Source organism: Polypterus senegalus, chromosome 3, assembly GCF_016835505.1.
Source record: "Polypterus senegalus isolate Bchr_013 chromosome 3, ASM1683550v1, whole genome shotgun sequence".
In the NCBI taxonomy this organism is placed as follows: domain Eukaryota; kingdom Metazoa; phylum Chordata; class Cladistia; order Polypteriformes; family Polypteridae; genus Polypterus; species Polypterus senegalus.
The window spans coordinates 9,981,116-10,007,904 of NC_053156.1; the positions used below are offsets into that span (position 1 = coordinate 9,981,116).

General features: G+C 44.3%; 1 protein-coding gene and 1 long non-coding RNA gene across 2 annotated transcripts in view; one reads left to right on the top strand and one right to left on the bottom strand.

Annotated features, from left to right (window-relative positions):
- The window catches only part of LOC120524792 (myelin-oligodendrocyte glycoprotein-like), a 79,140-nt gene that overhangs the window by 34,494 nt on the left and 17,857 nt on the right, over positions 1 to 26,789 (top strand). The gene's annotated exons all lie outside the window — the stretch shown is intronic.
- Positions 72 to 2,390, bottom strand: LOC120524793. Its single transcript, XR_005632852.1, has 3 exons — positions 2,059 to 2,390; positions 525 to 762; positions 72 to 423 (listed from the first exon to the last, which is right to left on the bottom strand). It is a non-coding gene; the product is annotated as an uncharacterized LOC120524793 (long non-coding RNA).

The window sequence follows — 26,789 nt, forward strand, 5'->3', positions numbered from 1 at the left end:
AACAAACAACTGCCTTATTACCTCAATCACTCGAGATATGAAGACAAAGCGTAGAAAGTTAAAAGCAGCGTAGTATTTATTAAAGAGCAATGGCAGCAGGAGGGAAAAGCATAAAAGAAAATGTGACCAGCCTGAGGCATTGGCATGTGTTACTGTTTGTGTGACCAGTGAGGTACAACTGCCATGCCAAGTGTCCTGTATTGAAGTTCATCTTGCTTTGTCTCAAGCAAAATAAAATAAAAATAAAGACAAAACTCTGCAGATAGCGCACACCACAACAGCTGCCTCGTGGGGACGCCTGGCCTGCGGCTGGAATGCTTTGACGTCATCAGGGCATCCAGAGAGTGGCACACCGGCCTACTGGCGCAGGTCAAATGGACTTGAGTGTGAAGTTCTCTCCTCTACTGCCGATGGACTCTTCACCTGTAGAAGATTTAAACACACACACACACATTATATCTATCTTTATATCTATCAATGACAAGTAAAGATCTTCATCTGTCCATCTGCCTACTGGTGCCCACCTCACTCAGTCCAGGTGTATCACTGGTGCCTGATGGTGGGTCTCCCGTGAATCTCCTGTATTACTGGGTGCTGTCGTCCTACCAAGTAAACAGCCGGTCACCCAAACCCTCTCAGATAAGGCCGAAGATCTCGCAAGAACTTTATGAACATTTCTTTTTACTTAAATTTTGAAAAGAACAAATTTAAAATGAACATAACATCAGGAACAATTCCCAAAGACATCCCGGTGGCTCCAACCTGCAAAGAAAAAACAAGAGAGAAATGAATCACTAGACGGGCTTCTTCCTGAACATTCTGTCACACTCCCTCAGATCTTGGGGACATTTGCGTCACTGCACAGGTCTGCTGTTCGGTCAAATCAGGATAATGTGTGTGACGCCACTGGATTTGCCGATTTGGACCTCACTGCGAATAATCTGAGAGGAAGTGAAGCAAAGTAGACAAACGCAGAGCAGGTTGTGCACAGAGCCAAGATGGCATCCCAGTCTGCCCAGTCACTCTCTGGATGGACTTTACAGGTTTGTGTCCACCTGTCCAAACTTAATGTCACCACAAGTGACAAACAAAGAGGACAAGTGATCTGATGGCAACAGCCGATGGCCGTTTGGCTAATTTGGTTTCACATCTCACATCTTTAGCACAAATAATGTTATACTTACAGTGAGTTTTAGTGGAGTCTGCGGTCCACGTAAGACAAATGATATCCTCCATAATATTTAGACAGTCATAAATCTGCTGGTTTGAGTTTCTCATTCCGTTATTCAGCTGGTTGAGCCGATTTAGAGCTTCTTGAATTGCATTTAACAAATAATAATTTGTGACATTTTGCACAGGCCCCTTCTTCAGGTACAATGTAACTACAGCTGTGATTCCATCTCTCTGCCTGAAGAAAGGGACCCGAGTTACCTCGACAGCTTGTATTTTGTAATCTTTTTAGTTAGCCAATAAAACGGGTCATTTTGCTTGACTTCTCACTACATTCATGATGGCTAACAGGGTACAACACCCCAGTACTACCACTAGATGGTGCTACTCTACACACATATTCATCCAGTGAATGGCGGCTGGTGACGGAGGCCGGCTGTTCACACAGCATTTGCAGTGACAGAGCGAGCTGAATACGTGTGTAAAGCGTGTGGAACAGAAAGTGATTTACGTGTGCCGCCTTTCTTTGCACTTGTTGTAAATCAAGATGTAATTCAAACGCCTGAAATCAGAATGTGCTGCTCAACAAAAAAGATACGATATGGACACAAAAATCACAAGTGCGTAACGTTTCAGTTTATTTCTCAGGTGCCTGCTTTCTGTTGACAGTAATTCACCTGCCACTTCGCACTCCAAGTATACAAAGTATTGAGAAAGTATACTAATCATTAAAAAAATTCAACCTTGACATTTTGATGAATGACGTTTTACAACTCATACCATTTTTTGGAATTACGTCGGTGTGTGTCTGTGTAAGGCTGGGGTTATTTTGTTTGATTTGAATTGTTCCCGTTCAGTGGTGTGGGCTGAAGGGAATTTGCAACTGACCTGACAAGTAAAGACGCGGCTCTGGCTCTCCTCATCCCACGGGCAGCTCTGGTTTCATCCTCTAAATCTCCATCTGTCCGTCTGCCTACTGATGCCCACCTTACTCATTGAGTGCACACCATCAATCCGGGTGTATCGCTTGTGCCTGACGGTGGGACCCCCATGAATCTTCTGTACTACTGAGTGCTGCCATCCTGGTCACCCAAACCCCCTCAGCTGAGACAGAAGACCTCACAAGAACTTCATGAACGTTTCTTTTAATTTCATTTTGAAAAGAACAAATTTAAAATGAACAGGACATCAGGAACAATTCCCAAAAACGTCCAGGTGGCTTCAACCTGCAAAGAAAAAACAAGAGAGAAATGAATGACTAGACGTGCTTCTTCCTGAACATTCTGTCACACACACACAGCCACTCCCTCAGATCTGGGGACATTTGTGTCACTGCACAGGTCTGCTGTTTGGTGTCAGATTCAGATAATTTGTGTGTTTCACTGCTGGATTTACCGATTTCACCCTCACTGCGTCAAATCCAAGAGGAAGTGAAGCAAAGCGGACAAACGCAGAGCAGGTTGTGCACAGAGTCAAGATGTCCCTGGCATCCCAGCCTGCCCAGTCACTCTCTGGATGGACTTTACAGGTTTGTGTCCACCTGTCCAAACTTTAATGTCACCACAAGTGACAAACAAAGAGGACGAATGATCTGATGGCAACAGTTGATGGCCATATTGGCTAATTTGGTTTTACATCTCACATCTTTACAACAAATAATGTTATACTTACAATTCATTTTAGTTTATTCTGCGTTGCACATGCAATGAAAAAATATCCTCCATATCATTTAGATGGGCAAGAATCTGGTTATTTATGCCATTTTTTAGCTGGCGGAGATGATTTCACCTCTGTCGAATGTCACTTAACAAACGAATATTTTCTGCTTGTACATGTCTCAATCTTTCTAATGTTAAATCCGTTAACGTCGTAATTCTGCTTCATTTGGACCAGTCTGAAAAATAAAAACAAACACAGAAATTAATGAACCTTCCTGTTCTTGCTCTCTTTTCAAACAACATCGACTACGAATGTAGCAGACTTGAAGGCACAAAATAACTCAACCGAAACTCTTTCACAAAATTAGAAGGACAAAGACGCTGGGATGGAGGCGCACACTGAACTGCATTTAGGAAGACTTTTCTAAGCAGTCATTATTGGACACACAGCCACTCCCTCAGATTTGGGGACATTTGTGTCACCGCACAGGTCTGCTGTTGGGTCAAATCCAGATAATGTGTGTTACACCACTGGAATTGCTGATTTGGACCTCATTGCGTCTAATCCAAGAGGAAGTGAAGCAAAGCTGACAAACGCAGAGCAGGTTGTGCACAGAGCCAAGATGTCTCAGGCATCCCAGTCAGTCTTTGGATGGATGGATGGATTTTGCAGTTTGGCTTATGTCCACCTGTCCAAACTTAATGTCACCACAAGTGACAAACAAAGAGGACGCATGATCTGATGGCTATTTGGCTGATTTGGTTTTACAAAGGCTCATCTCACATCTTTAGCACAAATAATGTTGTACTTTGTAAAAAAAGGCGCTATATTGATGCCCGACCCTACACAGACTGGGCATGGAGGAACTATTTCTCTTCACCTGTGGGCGCACGTCTTCCCCGTGTCCCACAGGCAGTATGCAGTCTCAAGCAAAAACACACAAAGTAAAACACACTCTTCATCTTCCTCCTCCTCCACCACTCCTCCCAGACAACCTCATCCTCCTCCTCTCGATTCTGGCCCCCTGAGTAGTGCTTGCTGGCTCCTTTTACCAGAAGTGCTTCAGCTGCTTGTTTGGCAACACCCGGCTGCAGTCCCAAGTGTGGCAAAACAACTGCCCAGAGGGGCCCAGCAGCTTCCGCTGAAATACCACCTGGTGGCGCCTGCACTAAAACTCCAACCCCCATAAAGCCCTGCGGGAGTCCGAGGCACTGCTGCAACCCAGGGAGGCTGCCATCTAGCGTCCAGGGCGAGGTATTGGATCTCCCGTCCTTGCGCCCCCAGAACATATGCTGCAGGGGTCCGGCCGCCTGCCACAACTTACAATTAATTTTGGTTGAGTCTGCGATCAACATATGATATATGATTTATTTAGACAGACATAAATCTGCTGGATTGTGTTTCTCATTTCGTTTTTCAGCTGGTTGGTCTGATTTAGAGCTTCTTGAATTGCATTTAACAAATCATTATTGCGACGTTTTGCATTTTGCAACATAACTAACGTTTCTTGTGTGAAATCTTTCACTCGTGCTGTCCTGCCCTCTGCCTCAAGCGCCCTGCCAGTCAGATAAACTCCCTTCAGTGACCACACAGACCAGAGTTTCCAGTTTGCTTTCTTTACTGACGCCAGTTGGAATTGGGCAAAGCTACAATATATCATAAATACAATTCTTACGTACAAACTCACACAATAAACTCAATGATAGAATTACTTACTCCTTACAAATATAAAAAAAATAAATAACATTCACTTGAATGGCAAACATTATCTGTGCACCCTGGCAAAGCTGTTAAGATAGTCGGAAAAAAGGTACGCGCACAAGTACTGTTATAATGCAGTGAAAACTCTGACAACAGCGGTAAGTTGCTAGAACCTTTAAAATAACTTTAAATAATGAACAGACTCACAAACATGCATCAATACAGAGAAATAAACATCTATAAACATTTCTACATACCGACAACGCCTTTAACGCCAGAGACAAACACGTGTTCTCCGTTTGTTTTCACTCTCCGGGGCGCAGCTTGATGACGTCATCACTCATAGACGGGCTGTTCCTCAAGTAAAGAAATGCTGACTTTCACCACTAGATGGTGCTAATCTCAAGCTTTTCCTACTTCAAACATTAAAGAACAGCAGTGTCTGAAAAATAAAAATGAAGACAGAAGTTAATGAAGCGGGCGGCACGGTGGCGCAGTGGTAGCGCTGCTGCCTCGCAGTTAGGGGACCTGGGTTCACTTCCCGGATCTTCCCTGCGTGGAGTTTGCATGTTGTCTGCGTGGGTTTCCTCCCACAGTCCAAAGACATGGTGGATTGGTGATTCTAAATTGGTGTTTGTGTGTGTCCTGTGGTGGGTTGGCAGGGATTGACTCCAGCAGGCCAGATTGGAAAATGGATGGAAGTTAATGAAGTTTCCTGTTCTTGCTCTCTTTTCAAACAACAACGACTTGAAGTAAAGCCCACTCCACTGAAAATCTTGTGACAAGTACCGTTAGGGTAACCCAATGTGTGCTCGTAATTATCTGACTGTTCTTGTACTTTATGCCCACTTCAGTACGTTGACCTGACTGTAGTCAAGATAACGTATTCTCCCTGCATAAAGGAAACTATGACGTCAAGTTCCCACCAAGACAGATCTGCTCCACATTACTGGAAGAAGTGTCGACAGTCAAAGGTATATTTACACGTGACGATACGAAGGACTGTCACTTTATTAGGAGCCTCCTCAGAATGTCAAGTGAAGCATTACATACTGGACGTCCTGGAACAAACAATTCCATTTTTGTGAAATTGAAAATATTCAAGTTTTGTGGAGAATGCAGGACAAAAGTCAATGCGTCTTATCTGAGGCCGTTGGGAAGAGCTTGTATGAAGGTTCAAGTTCCAGCCGCCGACGGAAAGATGCCTGGCTGTTGTGCGTGTCAGGTGTATTAATAAAAATGCCCTTCCAAACCCGAGACGACACTCTCACAATCTTTCTCTAATCGTCGTTTTGGTAACAGGAGGCTGCATTTTCATTTTACAACTTTCATTTCATTTTGTTTTTGGCTGAAAATATCTCCCATAGCCTAACTCTCTAGTAAAAGTAAAGCCTGCACCCTCCGACTATCGCCAACTGAACGTGTTCTGAATGCGTCTCAAGTTGTCCTCAAGTCTGGCGCAGCAGATCAAGAATGAGATCCAAACTTAACTCACCACCTGTGGGTCACAGTGTGACACTTGTCATATCTCCAGTGGCTTGTGGGAGTTTCCATTGTCATGCCATTGTTCTGCCCCTTCCAGATTCTTTATCCTTTGAAGCCCCGGCTATAAAATGTCACGGCCTTATGTCCATAAACATCATCACAGTTTCTTTACGTCTGTTGAGTTCCTTTTCTACAAAGTTTACTCACGGTCTGCATTGGTCTTTACGTTTCTCTATGAAGCTGACACTTTCCAAGATGGAGATGACGAGGTCACATGATATTCAATGAGGAGATGTTCTTCCAAAGACGTCCATCAACTACGAATGCCAGTTATGCCAGTGCCAAGCACTTTCATATCCCTCAATGTCTGTCACAGTGAACTGAGCCGTGCGTATGGCAGAGCTCCCTCACACCAGTGGTAGTGACCTTTATGGTGGTCATCCTCACTCTGACTTGACATTTGGAGGTGGTGTTATGATATGATATCAATAATTCACTTTACTGGCCATTTCCACCTTCTTATAGAGACAGAGAGAGAGAGAAGTTTGGGGTCCCTCCTTAGATATTGAAGTTTCTGCCCACTGCATTGTGCTTTGTGATAGATTGGGGGTGCCAGTGAGCCCAAACACGAACGCACAAGACAGTCCCGGGTTCAAACAAAGGATGTTTATTCCACAAATACCTCCAGAAAAGTATCAAAGCACACGTTGTCTCTCTTCCCATCACCTCTTCTCCTTCTCTCTCTCTACTGCACTCCCCTCTTCCAGTCGACTGTTGCCTTTTTTCCTCCCAGCTTTGATTCTCTCGACAAGGCAGTGCAGCTCCTTCAGTTTAGAACCTGCCAGTACAACTTTACCAACTGGATACACTACTGAGTCATATGGAAGTCCACAATAGGGAGTATAAGTCCCTACAGTGCCCTCTTACAGCACCCCCGGACACTGGCAGGGCTGGAATGCTGAACTACAACTCCTGGCATTCCTTGCTGGAGTCTTCACGGAGTACAGGGCTGCTGTTATCCTGATGAACTAGGCTGCTCCTGGAAACCATCATTTGTTCTCCTTCCCTTTCATCTCTGCTAGTGAAGGTATTAGAATTCATTCTGGTCAGGATGCCTGTCCATCTACTTGGGGCATCCCATCCGGGTAAAGACCCCTTCACGGTCCTGGCAGGCATGCCCGTCCATCCCATATGGCACTTACAGCTTGTAACTACTACTTACTCCACCTGTGCCTATTAGTCAGCGCCACTGTCACCTTTCATAATGTTAAAGTGGCTGATGCCTGCTGCCCTGTCACTACAAGAGCACACGGACCTTAACAGGCACTCACGCAGTTTGTGTTGTACTTGAACTTTACTATGCGTTGTGTTGAGGATTACTGGAGTCCTCTTCTCTCGATTATATTGTACTAATCTCATTACTGACACCCACTGCACGCCTAACCTACCTGGAAAGGGGTCTCTCTCTGAATCACACAGGAGTGCCGCAGTGGGCTTTTAACAGGCCCTGCCTTTTGACAATAGCCCCCCCCCGACTATCTAGGAAGACAAGAAAAAATGGGAAAGGCAGTTCAGAGAGAGCCCCCTTATCAGGTAGGTTAGGGGCTGCTGTTGTTATTACGTGTGTTTGATCTCCCTGTTCTGTACGCTGAGGAAGAGTCACATGAGTATCCTTCAGAGAAAACTGAGTAGGTTTGATATTTATTTATTATTTAGCTCTAAAACAATAAGGCTCATACTGTCGCTGCTTCCTGCAAAAGGTTTACAAATAATACGCTACATAAACTGACAAATTGAAATTGGAAAGTTCCAGATTTTAACGTAACAACTTGTACACGTATGTGGTGTCGCAGATGGCTGGGGGGGCGACCCGGCTGGGACGCCTTGGAGGACTGGAGGAGAGCTTACGCCTCCCTCTGACCTTGTGGGGGCGACCACCCTGGTGCCTTTGGTTGCCATGGGTACAGGGCTTTGAAGCTCCACCCTTTAGGGGCCCATGGTCACCGCCAGGGGGTGCCCCAATGCCTTGGGGACGCTGGACCTCAGCACTTCCGCCACACCTGGAAGTGCTGGGGGGAAAGATGAGCAGAGACACCCAGAGTGCTTCCGGGGATGCACTTCTGCCACCCTGAGGCGTGTTGGTGGGAGAGTGTCGGGAAGCACCTGGAGCACATCTGGGTGATTATAAAAGGGGCCGCCTCCCGTCGTGTGATGACTTGAGTCGGGTGGAGGAGGACGAGGTCTGCGAGGAGATCAGGAGGTGGCCTGAAGAGTGAAGGCATTATTGTGTTGTGGCCAGGACTTTGAGGACTTTGGGGATTTGTGGCACTGTAAATAATGAAGAATAAACGTGACATGAACATGTCCGCCTGTCTGTGTCAGGGCCAAGCTCCACAGTGGAGATGTGCCAAGTTTACCAGTGGATCTGACTGCTCCAATGTGACAGACGTACAGACACATCACTCCTAATGGAGACAGCGGTCAGTGCGGCCACTATGCCAAACTCAGTCTAAAGCCCCTTGTTTTTCAGGTCTTCACACAAACATCCCATAATGCACTATAAAACAATAACTTTATTCTGGTGACGTACCATAATGTTAGGATAGGCTGATTCACGGCTCTTTCATTTCCTCTGTGTGTCCCTGTGGGTATACAGTAAGTGTAAATGTGCCCTGCAGTAGGCCAGGGCAGTGTGTGGTCTGTGCCCAGCTCCATACGATCCTGAATTGGATGGACAGAAAACTGAGTGTTTGGACTGAACCCATGCAAAGTTCAAAGTGTCCAATCGCCACCCAGAAACTGAACTCTAACTCTTTTTGATGACCGTATGACAGTGACAACAGCACCCTAAGCGGACTGTAGAGGTGATGGACACTCCTGTTCAGTATCACTTTGGCTTTGGACAAGATTCTCCTGCCCAATCTCTTCTCTTTTAGGTCTGGGTACCCAATAAATGCCCCACCTGGTTTCCATGCCTCTGAAATAGACAGCTGACATAAAAGAATTTCAATTCTCAGGCTGGCAGAGGTCATCTGCTTTGAACCCTGGAGCCGACTATTCACAGAAGAAAGTGAGATAGCGACCAGAGAATGGAAGGAAGTGCAGCAGGGAGAACAGACAAACGGCCGTATTCTGTTGTCTTCATTCTCTTCTTTCAGACTGAGCCAGGTTTCTGTTACTGCTACGTGTTTAGAATTCTGTGCAGCTACTTTCAACCTCAAATAATTCACGTTATTCTTGGTTCTTTCAGCATTAATGTAAGCTTGTTTTAATGGGCCACTGGTACTGTTTTGTCTTAATGCCCACCGGGTACTAGACATTAAGCTGTCTTGTAAGCTCTATTTGTATTCATACTGCCACCCTGCCCGGGTGTGAATATATAAACCTGGCCTGCCCTAAACAAACCAACGCACACCCTTTAACAACACTGCAGAAATCCTGTGACGTGCCCCAGAAGTTCAGGTCCTGTGTGCCCAAAAGGCACCCCACTGTCCTATAAACCTGCACCCACTATCCTATAGCATGATTTAGTTTGGAAAGCAGTCCGCTGTTTTTGAAGGAACACAGAGGTTAATACAGTCTGATGAAGAAGCAGAGTCTCTTGATCGTGTCTCCTTCTGACTGGGAAATGATGTGCTTTAGAAGTGGTCATTCAGAACCATCGCATCCTGCCAGGCTCCGCATTACTTTTGTTGTTCAGTAATTATGGCCTAGAAAGAGGACCACCTTGCATCTTGTAGTTGTATATTTTAAAATTCACTATTGATTCTTCTGATAAGCGTCAACGTGAATCTGTAGTTTTGTTTTGTGCCAGCTGTGTTTAGCGTCTCAGATTTGTCTTTTTGGGCGGCACGGTGGCGCAGTGGTAGCGCTGCTGCCTCGCAGTTAGGAGACCTGGGTTTGCTTCCCCGGTCCTCCCTGCGGAGTTTGCATGTTCTCCCGTGTGCGTGGGTTTCCTCCCACAATCCAAAGACATGCAGGTTAGGTGGATTGGCGATTCTAAATTGGCCCTACTGTGTGCTTGGTGTGTGGGTGTGTCTGTGTGTGTCCTGCGGTGGGTTGGCACCCTGCCCAGGATTGATTCCTGCCTTATGCCCTGTGTTGGCTGGGATTGGCTCCAGCAGACCCCCGTGACCCTGTGTTCGGATTCAGCGGGTTAGAAAATGGATGGATGGATGGATGGATGGATGATTGAAATTAAGAAATGCCCAAGGAAGGGCAGATATTAAAGAAAAAAATGTTCATAAGATATGGCATTGATGTTGTGGTTGAGGTACCTGTTTGAGATTATATGTGACAAAGAGTGAATATTAATACCAGCAGCCATATAAATAAATAGAAATGGCCCAATGATCTGATAACGCAGCATCACCCAGTGCCACCACAGAGATGTCTACAGCCTTGCAGATGGGCAGGTCATCCAATGTGTGTCTCTTACTATGAACAGGGTCATTTCCATGTTGAGACCCTGCTAGTCTGTTGGTGTCAGGGATTTGCCTTAATGCCCCCGGGTTTTCCTCTTCTGTTTCAGGAATGCAAGCGTTAAGCTGAACTGGCCATTCTAAATTAACCCTGTTTGTGTAAGTGGCACCTGAGATGAAGGGCCTTGGTTCCTGAGACCCTAAACTAGATCAAACTGGTTTCACAATGGTATGTTGTACTTTTACTTTTTGTAATTTGGATTACTTTTTCTACTAAAATGCACAGATTGGCCTGCTGAATGCTGAAGGCAGGTCATCAGGTGGTGTGAGAAGACAACAGCTTTACTTGTGACTCACTTCTAAATTCAAAGCCACTCGTTCTTTGTTTTGTTTTGGTCCAGGAAGCCATACAGCTATTAAGAACGAGCTTGTGGATATGGAGTCGGCTCGCTTTGGGCGACATTTTGAAATACTGCAAACTCTCTGGCTTCAAATTGATTAACTCTCAGTGTTTTAACAAAAAGACAAGAACTGCTGCATCACGTAACAATTTGATAGGACAGATATGTGGAAATTGTTAACAATTGGAGAATCCTCCAACAAAAAGTATAAAATAAGTAAGGTAAGGATTCAAACTGTCTCCTAATAAAGTCACGATTAGATTAAAAGCAGACACCTCAATGCACGTCCATTTCCTGTGTTAAAATGTGATACATGATATATAATAAATGATATATATAAATAATATATAAAGTAGCCATCAAGTCGATTCAAGCAGCACACTACTAGGAAATCACTCCATGTACCTCTTATTCCCGGTGTCGTATTTCTCCTTAATGAGTTTCAACCTTTGTTCTCGTATTCCTGTTGGCGTTCATTTCAAAGTGCAGTTCAATTCAGTTTATTTTCGTGTAGTCTTGTGCGTTCGTGTTTGGGGCTCACTGGCACCCCCAATCTATCACAAAGCACAATGCAGTGGGCAGAAACTTCAATATCTAAGGAGAGACCCCAAGCTTCTCTCTCTCTCTGTCTCTATAAGAAGGTGTAAATGGCCAGTAAAGTGAATTATTGATATCATATCATAACACCACCTCCAAATGTCAAGTCAGAGTGAAGATGACCACCATAAAGGTCACTACCACAGGTGTGAGGGAGCTCTGCCATACGCACGGCTCAGTTCACTGTGACAGACATTGAGGGATATGAAAGTGCTTGGCACTGGCATAACTGGCATTCGTAGTTGATGGACGTCTTTGGAAGAACATCTCCTCATTGAATATCATGTGACCTCGTCATCTCCATCTTGGAAAGTGTCAGCTTCATAGAGAAACGTAAAGACCAATGCAGACCGTGAGTAAACTTTGTAGAAAAGGAACTCAACAGACGTAAAGAAACTGTGATGATGTTTATGGACATAAGGCCGTGACATTTTATAGCCGGGGCTTCAAAGGATAAAGAATCTGGAAGGGGCAGAACAATGGCATTACAATGGAAACTCCCACAAGCCACTGGAGATATGACAAGTGTCACACTGTGACCCACAGGTGGTGAGTTAAGTTTGGATCTCATTCTTGATCTGCTGCACCAGACTTGAGGACAACTTGAGACGCATTCAGAACACGTTCAGTTGGCGATAGTCGGAGGGTGCAGGCTTTACTTTTACTAGAGAGTTAGGCTATGGGAGATATTTTCTGTCAAAAACAAAATGAAATTAAAGTTGTAAAATGAAAATGCAACCTCCTGTTACCAAAACGACGATTAGAGAAAGATTGTGAGAGTGTCGTCTCGGGTTTGGAAGGGCATTTTTATTAATACACCCGACACGCACAACAGCCAGGCATTTTTCCTACGATGGCTGGAACTTGAACCTTCATACAAGCTCTTCCCAACGGCCTCAGATAAGACGCATCGACTCCTGCATTCTCCACAAAACTTGAATATTTTCAATTTCACAAAAATGGAATTGTTTGTTCCAGGACGTCCAGTATGTAATGCTTCACTTGACATTCTGAGGAGGCTCCTAATAAAGTGACAGTCCTTCGTATCGTCACGTGTAAATATACCTTTGACTGTCGACACTTCTTCCAGTAGTGTGCAGCAGATCTGTCTTGGTGGGAACTTGACGTCATAGAATACGTCATCTGTAAAGGATCTGCTTGACTACAGTCGGGTCAACGTGCTGAAGTGGGCATAAAGTACAAGAACAGTCAGATAATTACGAGCACACGTTGGGTTACCCTAACGGTACTTGTCACAAGATTTTCAGTGGAGTGTGTCACAAGCTGTCTACTAAAGCAGATGGCCTGCTAGTAGTTTGGGACTGACCAGGACTGAGCGAGTTACAAGAGAGGCACGAGAGAGGCACATGTTTAAAACAGAAGGTAATTTATTTATGCCACGATAGAGTAAAAAAAAAAAAATTATAGTGGTACTTGGTGATTAGGGTCTCTGTGTGTGTGAATGTGAAGGTGTGACAGCAGACCACCCGCTAACACATCTGATGAGTTCTCTTATCCCTGAAGTAAACAAGTAAAGGGTAAGTAGAATGAAATATCAGAGTAACACACAACTGAAGGATTCCCAGTGCCCGTCCATACCCCAGACCCACATGATGCCATAGGACTGAATCTGAACAGTTTACTTCATGGCACTCCATTGAAGGGTTTGTGTCACATGCTCTCATTTTCCTGTGGCAACAAAGAACTTGTGCGGCTGCTTTGATTTTATTTCATCATCAATGTGTCCCTGAGGAAGAAGAGCTGCTGGTGGTCCTGCAGTAGGGCTGATGCTGGCACTGTATTTTTGGGGGGTCGAGGTGTTACCCACATCAGTAGGTGAAGGGCTTTGTGACGCTGGTTTCGCGTGTTCCATGTACACTCATGGCAGTAAAAAGCACAACCCGCACCTTCAGCCAATCAGCTTTTAACGCGCCCTCTGACATCATAAACCAGGCAGTGCAGAAAAACGGGCAAAACTCTCCAAGCTTGGCAAGACAAGTCAAGTCCTCATTGAAACTCATCTGCTATTCCTTGTGCCTCTGAGGAGCCGCACAGCTCTAGGAGTGACGTGTTGATAGACGGGCGCCATCAGATCCAGCAGATGCCAGTGTCGGTGTGAATATTTGAGCTGGCTGGCCTGCCCAGACTGTAATGTCCACCTGATTCTCACATACGTTCATCTTTCATTCCACTGTCACACCACAGAGACTCAGCACCACCGGCCATTAGACTGGCTGGCCCAAGTGAGACTTCTGGGCTTTCTCAGCATATCATGGCCCAGTCAACTGGCATCATCGCTCTAAGCGTCTTAGGGTGCCCACTGCCCATACTCATCTGCCTGTTTGTATCTTCAGTCACTTTCAGCCATCTGCATGAAAAGCACAACACCGCTGGAGGGAACTCCTTGGCTGAGTTTACTTCCATGATGTGAAAGGAGCGAAAGTGGCTGGTTAGTCTGTCACAGGAGGGTCTTCAGGTGACACACAAACCCTCTGAGCCTTTGTCACCTTCTGAACCCTCGTGTTCTGTTACAGTGACTCAGGGGGCAAGAGGCAGGCAGAAAGGGATGCCATTCTGAGAGAAGTCATGGCCTAGATTGGTCCATTTTATAGCGCCTTTCACATCCAACTGTTATAAAGCGTGACTTCTGTTCATCTGTCTGTCTGTTATAGCAGCTGTCTGTCTATCTGCAGTATAGCGCCTTTCACATCTACTTCTGTATTAGTCCCACTGTAGTATAGCGCCTTTTTATCGCTGATTATCATCTCTAACTCTCTTCACCTCTGTACATTATACAGCGCCTTGCACCTCTGCTGTTACGTGTGGGGCGGATTGTCTTCCCTGATCCCTGATTTCATCTCCTTTTTAGGTCTCCGTTGTGTGACGTTTTGAGGATTTTAGTCCTGTAACTCTACTGAATGTTCTTCGGCATCCCTTGTGTTTTGTGGCCATCCTGATCTCATGGCGCCTGAACCTGTCAATGGTCAGCAACGCTGGACAACAGCAAACAATCAGATGACTTGTGTCTTGTAATCCACAAGTGACATCAGGCATTCGTATGGTCACAGTGTCCCAAACACACACATTTTTACTGTAATGTTAAGTAAGTCACTTTGGACGATGCTCTTGAGAACTGACATGTAATGTGCTCAGACGGTGAGCTGTGATCCTTCAGGCAGCCATTTCAAGATAAGGCTGGACATCAGTCTGACAGAAGGAGGCCATGGAGGTCAGACACAACTTCACTGCTCCAAACTTCTTCCCAATACAGACGTCCCGTTCTAGGACTGGTGTAACTCTGAGATGGAGGAGGATGGATTTCTGTCTTTTCTCATTTCTCAAGCACTTAATTCAGCAGACGTCTTCAGCACCATCGAGACCTTGGGGAGGAAGGTGTGTCTGCGACGAGGATGGCTACACACGTTGGATTTGATCCAAGTAGTCGGTGAGTCAGTCGAGACAGAAAGACTCTGAGTGTCCAAACACACCGGGCAGGTGAACTCCTCAAACAGCAGGGCTTCTGCCATTGCCAGTCCTGGAGGAGGCTGTTTGGAATTTGTCATCGCCTTCTCTTAGGCATCTTCTGCTCTTTAATTGTCCCTTTTGGGGGTTTGGACTAATGAGGATTCTGAATACTTAGCTATCGACAGACAACAAAAGGGCTCACTTTGTCTCGAGTTAATGATAAGTTTTATTAGTGTTTACTTCTGAAGGCATTAGGGGGTCTTCTGTATGGAGGTTACTATGTCAGCACCACCTGGTCAGGACTGGGCTAATAAATAAATAGAAACATAAAGAGGTAGATAAGTAAATACACTTATAATAAATATAGACATACACATGGTGGTCTGAGCACACAAAGACTATAAAGCAAGAAAATTAAAAAGAACAACAACACCGTTTATTTGTGGAGCACATTCTCATACAAAGTGCTTTACACGATGAAGAAAGTTTATAAAGAAACAAAATATAAAAATAAGATTAGGCAATACTAAATAACAAAGTAAGGTCCGATGGTCAGAAAAAAAAAAATCTGCAGGGGTTCCAAGGCCACGAGACCACCGAGCCCCCACTGGTCATTCTACCTGCCATCAATGATCTCAATCAGTCGTCAGGTTTACAGGCTTCACGTGGAAGAATTAGACGATGATGATGATGAAGGTCATGTGGCCTTCAATCCATCAATGGAGGGACTGCACGGTGCTTTGATCAGGTGGTGGGGGCGCAGATCGACCACCACAGAAAACTGGAAAAAGAACATCTCTCTGTTGGGGTGTCCACATTTATGCACCTGTCTAATTTTGTTATGATGCATATCGCATATTTTCTGTTAATCCAATAAATTTATTGTCACTGCTGAAATCCTACTGTGTCCATAAGGCATGTCGTATATTAAAAGGAAGTTGCTACTTTGAAAGCTCAGCCAATGAGAAACAAAAATCCAAGGAATTAAGAGGGGTTCCCAAACGTTTTCATATGAGTGAATGATAAAGACGATATTTTAATGCATATCCAGAATATCAGGGTTACACTATGAAGCGATGAGGAGGCCATGTTACAATAACGGGTGTCTTTAAAGTGCTCCACCGTATCAGCCTGGCGACTTTCTATCAGTAAACTCGTATTCCAGGTTTGAGGTGCCTGACAGCAGAAGGCCGCCCACCCGCCTCACCACTTCTTTTAGGTTTAGCTCTTGGAATTCTTAGCAGACCTTCATTTGAAGATCTAAGGTTACGATTTGGAGTGTAAGGTGAGAGGCATTCTGGGATACAGGATGGAGCAGATGATTGAAGGCTTTGTAAACCATAAGCGGTATTTTAAAGTCAATTCTAAATGACACAGGTAACCAGTATAGTGACGCTCAGACTGGGGTGATGTGCTCAGATTTTCTTTTCCTAGTTCAGATTCTAGCAGCTCCATCCTGCACTTGTTGCAGTCGATTGATGTCTTTTTTGGGTGGTCCTCAGAGGAGTGCGTTACAGTAATCTAGTCGACTGAAAACAAAAGCGTGAACTCATTTCTCAGCATCTGTCAATGTTATAAGAGGTCTAACTTTTGTTTTATTTCTTAAGTGAAAAAATGCTGCCCTAGTGATCTGATTAATATGTGATTTAAAATTCATGTCAGAGTCAATAGTTACCCCTAAATTCTTTACCTCCATCTTGATTTTTAATCCTAATGCATCAAGTTTATTTCTAATAACCTCATTATATCCATTTTTTCCAATCACTTCACGGGCAAGCATGTTAAAGGCAAAGTCTAGAAGACCACCATCTCCAAGCAGCTTGATGTTCCTGTGACAACAGTGTCAAATAAATAAGGTGAAGGTCCATGAGACTGTTGACCACCTCACTGGAAAATCAGGACAACAGTGAGAATGTTAGACACAAAACCAAGGACAACTTCTAAAGAGATCCAAGCTGAAGTCCAAGGGTCTCACCACACCATTTGTTGCTTTTTGAGTGACAGTGGGCTCAATGGAAGAAGACCCAGGAGGACCCATCCATCCATCCATTATCCAACCCACTATATCCTAACTACAGGGTCACAGGGTCTGCTGGAGCCAATCCCAGCCAACACAGGGCACAAGGCAGGAAATAAACCCCAGGCAGGGCGCCAGCTCACTGCAGACCCAGGAGGACCTCCCTGTTGAAAGCCAGACTGGAATTTGCCCAAACGCATACTGACAGGCCACAATGCTTCTGAGAGAAGGTCTTTTGGGCTGATGAGACAACACTGGAGCTTATTGGCAGGTCACATCAGCTCCGTGTCCACAGATGAACAAATGAAACTTTCAAGGAAAAGAACTCCATAGCTACTGTGAAACATGGAGGAGGCTCAGTGGTGTTTTGGGTCTGGCAAGGCGGGCCACAGGTCTGTGCAGGAAACAAAGAAATCTCAAGACTATCTGGAAGACATTCTGGAGTGAAATGTACTACCCAGTGTCATTGCGCTGTGTCTCAGGTGCAGGTCATGGACCCTCCAACAGGATAAGGAGCCACAACATACAGTGAGCATCACCCAAGAATGGCAAAGAACACAACATGGACTGTTCTGAAGTGGCCCTCACTGATCCCTGATTTGAATCCCATCAAACATCTATGGAGAGAACTGAAACATGCAGTCTGGAAAAGACCCCTTCAAACATGACACAATTGGAGTAGCTTGATCCGCACGAGTGGGCCGGACGACCTGTGGGCAGGTGCAGAAGTCTCGTGGAGACCCCCAGGATTGGCTTGTGTGCAGGGACCCAATATGAGGTTGAATACGTAATAAACAATGATGGGCACCAATTAATTTGGTCAGTTTCAAGTAATGTTAGACGCAATGGTTGGTTCTTCTTTTTCTAGTAGATGGGCACCGACAAATTTGTCCACATCCGTACAAAGTCACTATGAGCTCAATTGTGTGTGTCCATTGTTTATTTGATTCATTTTACTCTTCTTGTTTTGCCAGCTATTCATTCTTAACTGGCAATGCTCAGATTCAGTTCACAGCAGTTGGAATGAATTGTCTACTTTGGACAATTGTAAAGAAAAATAAAGAAGTCTTGTTCTCCAAGGGTCATGGGAACCTCCAAGGACATTGGAATCGCATCTTCCACATGCCCATAGTGCGCTCTACAACAGTGCGGGTGCTTTGGTGTGCGGGGTCCTACCACTCCTCATCCACAGGCTGGAGGTTCAACACTGGAGTTAGCTGGTTTTTGTGAAAAAGACCCCCACCATCTCCCAGGAACCCACCCCTGGCAAATGCACCATCCTTCGCCATCAGAAAGATGCATCACGTGCACTCCCAGGCCACTTGGGTATGAGGTCCGGAAAAGAGAGTCCCTGATGGTCAGCTGCAGTTCACCTGCAACAATGAGTGCAGGATGGAGCTGCCAGAATCCTAACTAGGAAAAGAAAATCCGATCACATGACCCCAGTCTGAGCGTCACTACACTGGTTACCTGTGTCATTCAGAATTGACTTTAAAATACCGCTTGTGGTTTACAAAGCCTTCAATAATCTGCTCCATCTTATATATTGGAATGTCTGACATCTTATATTCCAAATCGTAACCTTAGATCTTCAAATGCGTGTCTCCTTACAATTCCAAGAGCTTTAGCTTAAAAGAAGTGGTGAGGTGGGCAGGCGGCCTTCTGCTGTTATGCACCTCAAATCTGGAATAGCCTGCCAATAGGAATTCGCCAGGCTGATACGGTGGAACACTTTGAAAAACTGCTGAAAACTCATTACTTAACATGGCTTTCCCTTAACTTCATTTTAGTTTAATCCTGATGCTCTGCATATTCAGTTAATTGTCGTTATTATTCATGGTATTCATTTCCATAATCCATACTAACCCCTGCTTTCTCTACTGTTCTTTTTCTGGTTTTCTGTGATCTGCACCACCACCACCTGATCAAAGCACCGTGATGTCCCTCCATTGACAGATTGAAGGCCAGAAGTCCACGTGACCGTCATCATCAAGTCCTTCCATGTGGACCCTGAATACCATGAGGACTGATTGAGGTCATTTATGTTTGGTAGAATGCTGGGTGGTCTCATGGCCTCGAACCCCCTGCAGATTTTATTTTTTTTCTCCAGCCATCTGGAGTTTTTTTTTTGTTTTTACTTACTTTTATTTTATTTTTATTTTGTGTTAATTAGTGTTCCCTTATTTTAATTCTGATTTATTTTGTCTTTTTTCTCTTTCTTCATCATGTAAAGCACTTTGAGCTCATCATCTGTATGAAAATGTGCGACAGAAATAAACGTTGTTGTTGTTTCCATTTCTGTCTCTGTGTGTTCATCATCCTCCATTTGATTTAATAAGACATGTAATAGAAATGTGACAGACTGAAAATGATCCGTTTTAGGCTTCAATTCATTTGGATGATCCCCTTGGAGAGTAAAAAATCTGCGATATAAGAACCTTACATTGTACAGACTAACGAGCCATAAAATGAAATAAGGTGCCAGGCTGGCAGGGATTGGTTTCTCATTAAGCAGTTGGGTGGGAATGAAAACCTGCAGCCATTGCGGGCCTCCAGGACCGACGCTGCCCACCCCTGAGCTGTGTGACATTTGAGGGGTGGCCACCATAAAAAACCTCCCACTGGTTCCATTCCATCTGAACTGGTGTGGTGCTGAGGTGTCACTCGCCGCATGGCTGCACTCGGGTCCTAATCCGGGGTCCTGTTTTCTGACAGATGGTCTCACATTATCTTCAGGTACCCTCAGATACAATAAAAAAAAAACCCAAGTGGGTTCGATGATGGTGAGCGGCCCACCCAGGCCACCGTGCTTCACAGTTGTGATCACACAATAAGAAATTTGACAAACGAGGAGACCATGTGGTGGGTCCATTGGTTTGTTTCGCTCAAGGCTAAGCTGTCCTGATATCTCACCCTGTTCCTTCTTGAAGGTTGTCCAGGTTTGTTTCGGCTTCAGCTGCACGTCTCAGTAGTTTTTTTTGAGATTCCCACAATTCTTTGCGTAAAGACCTTCTTCCTGGCTTTTCTCTTAAATGCACTTCTCCTGACTTTCCATTGATGTCCTTCAGCAGGTGATTCACCGATGTGTTGAAAGAATTCTCCTTTATCAACGCCTTGGAGGGTTCTGAAGACCTGGATGAGGTCCCCACACAGTCCCCTCCACACCCCTCAAATCCTCCAGATCTCAGATTTTTTTATAATTTTCGATTTTATCGTCGCTCCACAATCCGTACGAAGCCCTACTTTCTCTGCTGACCAGGACACCGTGCAGTCCCTCCATTGATGTGCACATGACTTTCAGCATCAAATTCTGTCACATGAAGCCTGGAAACTCTGAGGGCTCATTGAGATCATTGATGTAAGGGGGGGCTGGGTGGTCTCATGGCCTCGGGGACCCCTGCAGATTTTGTTTTTTTTTTCTCCTGCTATCTGGTGTCCTCCTGGCCATCAGAACATACTTTGCTACTTAGCATTGTCTAATCTTATTTTTATTCTTTTCTTTTTTTTCTTCATCTTGTAATGTAAGGCACTTTTAGCTCCGCCATCTGTAGGAAAACGTGTGACAGAAATAAATGGAGTTGTTGTTGTTGTTGTTGTTGTTGTTGCTACCGTGGAAGAAATTTGGGCAAAAAATCACAGGAGGCTTGAGACATGGAAACAAAAAAGAGCTCAGGAGACGTGTCCAGGAATGGGAGAAGTGAATGGACAAGTGTACGGGGGTATTCTGATGGTGCCTTGAAGAGAATGGCTGTACGTTTTATAACAAATGTTTTTTTGGCTTAGGGGAATTTTTGGGTCACCCTTCGTGACAGACTCGTCACTATCCACAGCAACACAGAATCGACTGAGAAGATGTTGGGATAAACGGTGGGCCGTGTCGTGTGTGAGTTTAAGCTGCACTCGTGTAAGGTCATCTGTAAAATACGGTGTCCAGTTCTGATGTCCATATTGTGAAAAGACATGCCTACCCCTGAGAAGGTCCAGAAATGAAACACAAGATGGCAGGGTTTGAGCTGCAAGGAGAGACTGAAAGCATTAAAACTACTGGACGGGGTGACATGAAGGACGTGTTTAGAAGTAATCAGTGGGTCGATGTCTGTAGAACGACAAGATGGCAGGGGCACCGATGGGCGCCACTTGAATTTCACACATTTTAAGAACAAGGAGCTACCAAACTGGCTAGTAAGATGGCAGAATCTTCAGGACTTCCACTATCTGGTGGGTCCTTTTAAAAGAGTTGGGTTAATAAAGATGGCGCCAGCTTCAGTTGAATGGCCAGTTCTCATCTTATGTTCTTTTGCACCTTCACCAGTTGTAGGGGAGATGCCAACAGAGCCCCTCGAGTTTTCCCTTTTACCTTTGATGGACAAACGTATATGTCGTGCACTGGAGAAAAACTATCAGAGGGTGTGGTGTGCGACAACAAGTGACGATGACAAGGACAGAGTATGGAGCTCCTGTCCAGGTAAGCACTCGAGGGTCTTACAGTCAGAGAAGGGGGGCTAAGGATCTGTCCGTTTACATGTCCCCTCACAAATGCGTCATTTCTTTTTATTGTTAGTCATTAAAAGGAGGAAAGAGGGAACGGATTATCGACAAGACCGACTGTTGGAGAGTTATGGAGCGGCAAATGTCAAAATCTCATTCTTTTTGTAAGACACTTAAATGTAGAAACGTTCTCAATAATTAATGTGCAAGGTGTAAACACCTGAAATTGACATTGGCGTTATTTTAAAGTAAAAACTCACATTAATATCATGTTGTTATACTGAGGGTAAAAGGCACAAAGGTCCATCAAAATGGCAGCTTCTAGTGAGGTTGTCTCGGTTGTCATTTTCTTCCCTAGATATGTAAAAAAATCTAAAAAGCCAACATTCAAAATTAGACTATCAGGTTTTATATAAATAACTGTGATGTTTTTCTCATTATGCTTGAACAGACAGAAATTCAATTGTGTATATATATATATATATATATGTGGAAGTATTCAGACCCCCTTCAATTTGTCACTCTGTTATATTGCAGCCATTTTCTAAAATCATTTCAATTAATTTTTTTCCCTCATTAATGTACACACAGCACCCCATATTGAATTTTTGAAATTGTTGCAGATTTATTAAAAAAGAAAACCTGAAATCTCACCTGGTCCTAAGTATTCAGACCCTTTGCTCAGTATTTAGTAGAAGCCCCCTTTTGAGCTCATACAGCCAGGAGTCTTCTTATGAAAGATGCAACAAGTTTTTCACACCTGGATTTGGGGATCCTCTGCCATTCCTCCTTGCAGATCCTCTCCAGTTCTGTCAGGTTGGATGGTAAACGTTGGTGGACGGCCATTTTTAGGTCTCTCCAGAGATGCTCCATTGGGTTTAAGTCAGGGCTCTGGCTGGGCCATTCAAGAACAGTCACAGAGTTGTTGTGAAGCCACTCCTTCATTATTTTAGCTGTGTGTGTCACCGACCTCAGGCCTATGGGAACCTGGGCCAGGTACAAGCCACTCTTGCTACAGGGTGTAGCCACAGCAATATGGTGTAAAGCATAAAAGAAACAGACAGAAGTCCCGAGTCTCAGACCATACTTCTCTGTTTTTTTTTATTCTCCTTTTTCCAGAAATGTATATAAACTTCAATTTCTGCAAAGATCAACATGGTAATCAGTGAAAACAATGGTGCAAGCCAATTTCCTCTACATAACAAATAGTGTAAACACATTTACTTTGAGTCCTTGATTAGAAACCAACTTTCCAAGGAAGCAGACAGTTCTGTATCCCCACATTGTGTGTAGATGAGATACTAAATCAAAGCAGTCTGACTATTCGAAGCAGGAGACTCTTTAGCAAGACAGGTAAATATTTATGTCCTGTAGAGAGCCATCGGTAATAACCTGTAGCAGAATTTTCCAGACATTCTGCCTTTTCTTTAAAACACTGGTTTATAGCCCATTACTCTAAGCAACACACCAAAATGTTATTTTCTTTATAATACTGAGATCTAGCCCATTACATGTGCTTAGGGTCGTTGTCTTGTTGGAAGGTAAACCTTCGGCCCAGTCTGAGGTCCTTAGAACTCTGGAGAAGGTTTTTGTCCAGGATCTCCCTGTACTTGGCCGCATTCATCTTTCCCTCGATTGCAACCAGTCGTCCTGTCCCTGCAGCTGAAAAACACCCCCACAGCATGATGCTGCCACCGCCATGCTTCACTGTGGGGACTGAATTGGACAAGTGATGAGCAGTGCCTGGTTGTCTCCACACACTGAGGAGAGGCAAGACACATGACAGCCCGCATGGAGTTTGCGAAAAGACACCTGAAGGACTCTGAGATGGTGAGAAGTAAGATTCTCTGGTCTGATGAGACCAAGATAGAACTTTCTGTTCTTAATTCTAAGTGGTATGTGTGGAGACAACCAGGCACTGCTCATCACTTGTCCAATACAGTCCCCACAGTGAAGCATGGTGGTGGCACCCCCGTGACATGAGAGGACAGCACCCTGGGTTTACATCAGGGCCATGGAATTGGGGCTTGGAGGCTCAACCCAGTAGAGGTCCGTGGCCACCGCCCTGGGGCGCCTTTGTCAGCTCCAGAGGCTGGACATGCAGCACTTCTACCACACCCAGATGTGCTGCCAGATGTTAATCAAGGGACACCTATTGCACTTCCGGGTGCTCTATAAAGGAGGCCATCTCACTCCATTCCTAAGCCAGAGTTGGGAGGAGGAGGACAAAGCTTGGGAAGAAAGGAGTAGAGTAGAGAGAAAAGTGAAGGACTGAGTACCGTGGTTGGAGCACTGTGTTGTGTGCAGGGAAAAATAAATGTGTGTGTTTTGGACATACTTTGTCTGTCTGTGCCTGGGGCCTGGTCTTCTACGATATATATATATATATATATATATATATATATATATATATATACTGCTCAAAAGAATTAAAGGAACACTTTTTAATGAAAGTATAGCATAAAGTCAATGAAACTTATGGGATATTAATCTGGTCAGTTAAGTAGCAGAGGGGGTTGTTAATCAGTTTCAGCTGCTGTGGTGTTCATGAAATTAACAACAAATGCACTAGAGGGGCAACAATGAGATGACCCCCAAAACAGGAATGAAGGGTTTAACAGGTGGAAGCCACTGACATTTTTCCCTCCTCATCTTTTCTGACTGTTTCTTCACTAGTTTTGCATTTGGGTACAGTCAGTGTCACTACTGGTAGCATGAGGCGATACCTGGACCCTACAGAGCTGGCACAGGTAGTCCAACTTCTCCAGGATGGCACATCAATACGTGTCATTGCCAGAAGGTTTGCTGTGTCTTCCTGCACAGTCTCAAGGGCATGGAGGAGATTCTAGGAGACAAATTCTGAATCAACATATTTTTCCCTTAAAATGATACATTTTCTCAGTTTAAACTTTTGTTCCATGATTTATGTTCGATTCTGAATAAAATATTAGAAGTTGGCACCTCCACATCATTGCATTCAGTTTTTATTCACGATGCGTATAGTGTCCCAACTTTATGGAATCCGGTTTGTATATATATATATATATATATGTTATGCCAAAGATAAGAGCGCTAGATTCTAAATTAGCAGTTCTTTCTGAGTTATTTCAGTGTGGCACACTGCTGACATGGTGCTGCCATCTAGTGGATATGTAGTGCTATTCATGTATTTCAGCTGATACTGACATCCTTTAGGGAGCTTGTTTAAGATTTTCAATTTTTAAAGATATTTATATTTGGAAAATATAACATTTAATTAGCTTGTATTCTAAGTTAGAATACAGTATAACTGAAGTAACTGCAAAGTGTTTTAGGAATAGGTGTGGGGGATTTTTGTGTTGCTATAACAGACAGACAGAAGTCCTGTTTTATATACAACACAGTATATATATGTGTGTGTGTGTATAGAGAGATCTGTATTTCAAGGAGTTCATAGTCCTGTATTTATATTTTTGTTTTGGAGCCCAATAGTCCGGTTGTCTCAAAGGCCCTGCCTATGGCTTCATCTTACATGTTGTCCCTACTATCAATTCCAGCCATCAGATTTTGCTTATGGGTGATGGATAAATAGATCTCCCTATTATATAAAAAAAATCTTTGGACGAGACAAGACTTTTCAAAAAGATTTTTTCAGGTCCCGTCCTCCTCTCCACCATTTCCGGGTCACGGCCCACGCCCACCGTCCTCTCATCTCTCAGTCTTGTGAATGCTTTTGTCATCACAGTTCCTGCGCTCTCAGCTCTTATAAATTTTTACGTTTTCCTCACTTTAAGTCCCCAATTAAAGAAGATGTATTCTGTCCAAATCTTATTGAAGAATTGCATCATGAAGGGTTATCAACAGAAGAAATGAGTACGCGGGCAATCCTAACACAGAGAAATGATGAAGTCAAATGAATTAATGTGAAAATTGTCAATGGTTAAATGTGTGTCAGTAGACTCTGCTGAAACCGTTGGTGGTGATGGTGCAGAAGATGAAACATCAACTTACAATATCATGAAGAACATCTACAACCGTTAACACTGTCTGGTCTTCCTGCGCTCGAAATGCATTTGATAGGTTTGAGAGTAACCTTCTAGGCGTGACTGACACTTCTTGATGGTCCAATTCTCTGATTGAAAAATTTCTAACATCAAAATTTCTTGCGGCTCCATGATAAACGTTGTGAGGGGTGGGTCAGCAGCAAAGTCGGGGGGCTCTACTCCCATTAGGCCTTGTTAAAGGAAGGTCAGCGATAGGAGCTGCGATACTTGCCCTCCATGGCAGAACGTGGTTACTCGGTTGTGTGAAAAAGTAACTGCACCCCCTTTTTCAACAACACATTTGAACAGACAAACCGGAGACCTACAGCTAAAGGTGACCATCATGAACAAACGTCACCTCAGAGTGACATGGTGGATTCGCTCTCATAACTTAAATGATTTGTCACATGGAGTAAGCAAGTCCATTCCTCTGTTTATCAGCCCACCATATTAGAATCGGGTGGTCCAGGTGAGCGGCCAATGATGACCACCTCCTCGTGGAGCCCGCAGGTGGACCTGCCCGCCTGACCCGGAGGGTCTGGTGTTCTCATTGCTATTGCTGTGTTGTGCCAAAGGCACAGTGAGCCAGAATGTCACCTTTGGAACACTTGGATTGGGGGTTACTGAAACTCCAATTCTGGTCTGAGCTTTTATTTTGAAAAGACTGCCAGAGTTAAGGGGAACACAGGAAGGGCTTCTATGTTGATAGAAAGTGCAACAGGAAGATCATCATCACCCTGAGGAAGGAAAGACAAAAGGGGGAACGCAGAGATCCTCCATTTTTAGGAGGGAAAAAAAATACAGGCCTGAAGAGGAGACTGCGAGGAATCGTCTTGAAGGTTACAAAAGGTCTACAAACCATGACAAAGTGGTTGTGGAGGTCAAGATGGGATGGAGAAGCTTCCAGATAACTAAAATAACGGATGGTACTTACTGGATGTTCCCTGAAGCTAGAGAAAAGGATAAAAAGCAACCAGCATTGGATGGAGGCAAGGAGGTCCACAAGGAATGGGTGAGATTTTGGAATGGAAACAAAGACTATTCCCAGGGTTTCCTAGGAATTTCAAAGACTCATTTTTTCTTGATGTTATGTAACCTTGGTACCACAGTAGTCACAGATATGTACATTCCAGTCGAATGCATTTTAGAATTCGTAATATCATTTTAGTTGTTTTGCTCAACACCATAAATTAAAGAGTTACAGTTTTTTGTTGAACGGTCAAGAAGTCAACCTTGGTGTGTTAATAATTCAACTTGGGGAGAGTTTATTGTTACAGTGTGTGGTGTCTTCATGCCAAGAGGCCCTCAGAACGAAGGCTGTGAACGCAGATTATCTGACATCAGTCATTCCACCATCTCCATG